This window comes from Urocitellus parryii, chromosome 7 (genome assembly GCF_045843805.1).
Source record: "Urocitellus parryii isolate mUroPar1 chromosome 7, mUroPar1.hap1, whole genome shotgun sequence".
NCBI classification, from domain to species: Eukaryota; Metazoa; Chordata; class Mammalia; order Rodentia; family Sciuridae; genus Urocitellus; species Urocitellus parryii.
The window spans coordinates 36,110,951-36,114,362 of NC_135537.1; positions in this window are offsets into that span (position 1 = coordinate 36,110,951).

Below are 3,412 nucleotides of genomic sequence, written 5' to 3' on the forward strand. Positions count from 1 at the left end.
CTTAGTGGATCATGGTTTTTCTTTTCATTTCAGGACTTTGTAATGGATTGCAGTTGGCTATTTGAAAAACAAAGCTTTTTTTAAAACTGATATAATAGATAGCTAGACTTTCATGCATGTTTTATAAATGCTCCAAAACTAATTTGAGTGAATTGCTTGTGGATTTAAAGAGTGATAATAACTAGCATGGTTAAGCTCCTACCAATTAGACAAAGTCACTCTCCATGCCTCATCTCATTTCATTCTCTTACCCCATAGGGCCCGACATGTCCCCGTTTTATAAGATGAGAAAGCTGACACAGGGAAGGTTAAGTAATTCATCCAGCCCAAGGTCACACAGTCAGGCCATGGTGGAGCTAGGATTCCAGATTGAGGCTCTATCCCCAATTAGAAGTTGGCTCTTTCCTCCCACTCCACTGTCTGTCACGAAACTGGCAACCGTACTGTGTTTATTTAGAGCCTCACCTGCTGCCATCCCCGCAGGGCATTACTAAATTTTCCACTACTGTTCCTATATTCTTTTCCTCCTGTGATACACCATTTTACACATGCTCCCAGTGTTGCAGCCTTTAACATTCAAGTTCAGACCCTGGCATATTTAGAAAACATTTCCTGGTCAACCATGGGCTCCCACTTCTTTACCTGTCAGTTCCCACCACTGCCACACTCAGTGTGATCAAATTTATTTACATTTTATGGCCTGTTCCTCTGTAAACATGTATTTTTTTTTTTTTTTAGATATGTCACTGTAATCATAGGCTTAGTGAAAGCAGAGCCTTCATCTATTTTTACATCCCTTCCTGTCCACATGCATCATATAAAGCTTTTGGACACAGGTACTGATAGCATTACTTTGCCTTTCACTATATTTTTTATTTCAGATTAAATAGGTCTTTCTTTTCACATGTTCCCCCCAATAAGTTGCATGCATAGCCTGTGCTAGTCTTCATAACTGAGTGTGCCTGCAGCATGACAGACAAACTATGCCAGCTGGTCCTGTTCAGCAGCTCCTTACCTAAAGATTGTGCAGGTTCCCCCCAGCAGCACCTGTACAGGTTCACCACCTGGTGCAGAAGTCCTGGAGCATTATTTACCTTCTAGTTGTTTTTGGTGGTGTTGGTATTTGTTTAAACCTGACCTTAGCTTTGTACTTGTGAAATTGTTTACATATGTATCAAAGTGCTTTCAGTTACAAAAATCAAACTCCAAATTGGAAGCAGCTTAAACCATAGAAAGTACATTGCTTCATGATACAAGAAGTCCCATCAGTAGGGTTGACTTAGTCCAAAAGCCTTTAGCTTAGCTCCCCTGTGCTTTGGGTGGTGTTCTTCTGATTACATTCTCCAGTTCTGAAGTGAGTGCAGAATTTTCAGGTATCACGTCCATTTATAACTAAGTAAAGAAGAAGAAATTATCTTTTTTTTTTCCCCTCTTGGTACTGGGGATTGAACCCAAGAGTGCTCTACCACTGAGCTATAATATGCCCAGCCCTTTTCATCTTTTATTTTGAGACAGGATCTTGCTACATATTGCCAAAGGTGGCCTTAAACTTGAGATCCTCTTGTCTTGAACTCTCAAGCAACTGGGATGGTAGGCATTTGCGGCAAAAAGAAACCATCTTTACTGTGATTTCCTCCTAGAATACCCTTCTTCATTGTCTGAAATTACATCATGTACCCTAATCTGAAATCAACCAGTGTGAGGCATTGGTTGACTTTAGGCTTTAGTTAGTCATTGGTGGGCATAGGGGAGGTAGAATTCATTTGATTGACTACGACCAGTGATTTTAGAAATGACTGGCGCCACTGTTGGCAATTAGTGGCCAGTTTGACACAATAAAGAATTGTTCTATAACCTGCATGATTTTTTAGTATTCTTTGGAACATTCATATGCTAAGAAAACAGAAATAAGAACTATTACAGTTATCTGAGACCAAACCCCAACTCCCTTTACATTTTAAAACAAAAATAGTTTTTAATGTACCATGAATTTTCTTAGAGTGCAACCACCAAATAATTAAAGGAAGATTCTACTTTATTTTGTTCAAGACTTGACCAAGAATTGTATGTTTCAAAAGTCTTAATATTGTCAGCAGTGCTACTGATGATAATAAGTGACCAACATGATTCTATTACATGTATTTACTTGCTTGTTCTAATGTAGTTTGCCTGAGCATTTACATATTGGAAAACATTTTATTATAAATTATTGTCATTGTATCTTGCCTCTATATTACCTGCTTTTTGTGGAATAATTTTACTGATCTCAGCAGTTGTTATTTCCTCTTATCTGGGATTCATGTTACAGCTTATTTTATTTATTCATCTTCATACCTTTTCCACGTAGTTCAGCTTGGAGACTATACCAGGAAGTAGCTTTCCTCAAAGTTAATAGCACACTGGTTGGGGTTTGGAGAGATGAGGCCAGCATCTGGTTAGAATACCCTTTTAAATTGTTCAGGCATAAGCCTTTTCTTTGTACTTCAAAGTGGATTCAAAACAGTTTTCTAGAAAAGATCTTGGCCATGGACACCCCTTGGCTTCCCTCAAAGCACACTTTTGGTGTATCATTTAGTTGATCATCCTCAGACTTCATATCACAACTGGGCTGGTCCATAGGGGTTGATACTTCCCTGGGAACAGAGATTTGGCCACACTCATGTTAGATATTAAGAACTACAATCTAGAGTTCCTCATTACTTACTATTCAAGACTTAACATACTGCTTGGCAGATGTTTTAGATTATCATTGACCAACCTGAAGTGATAGAAATTTTCCAGGTATCTGTGCTGTTCAATGCAGTAGCTACTTGCTACTCGATTAACTTGAATTAGAAAGTCAAATTTTATTTACACATATCACATTTCCAGTGGTCAGTAGTCATCACTGGTAATTGTAATCAATGGCACAGATTACAATTGCAGAAAGTTCTTTTGGGTCACATTTTTCTAAAATCTCCCTTGGATTCAAGACAGGTCAGTGTAGAGCTAGATATTTGGACCCCATTATGGCAGTGCCTTTACTGAGCTCTTCATTAATAAGTGGTGGTATCACTATATGGGGCTTATTAACTCAAAGGTTTACAAATGCCACTGTCCTCACGTCACAGGGAAGCCAATCGACTGGAGGCAGGTTCAAATAACATATCCGAGGTCACCCACCTAGTAAAGAGTAGAGGTGGAATTTGAACTCAGATGGTGGACTGGGTCTCTTCACCATTTGCTATGATGCCTTTGCTTAGCGTCTTTTTTTTTTTTTTTTTTTTTTTTTTTTGGTACTGGGGATTGAACCCAGGAGCATGCAACCACTAAGCCACTTCCCCAGCCCTTTTATATATTTTATTTAGAGACAGAGTCACACTGAGTTGCTTAGGGCCTTGCTAATTTGCTGAGGCTGGCTTTAAACTCTCCA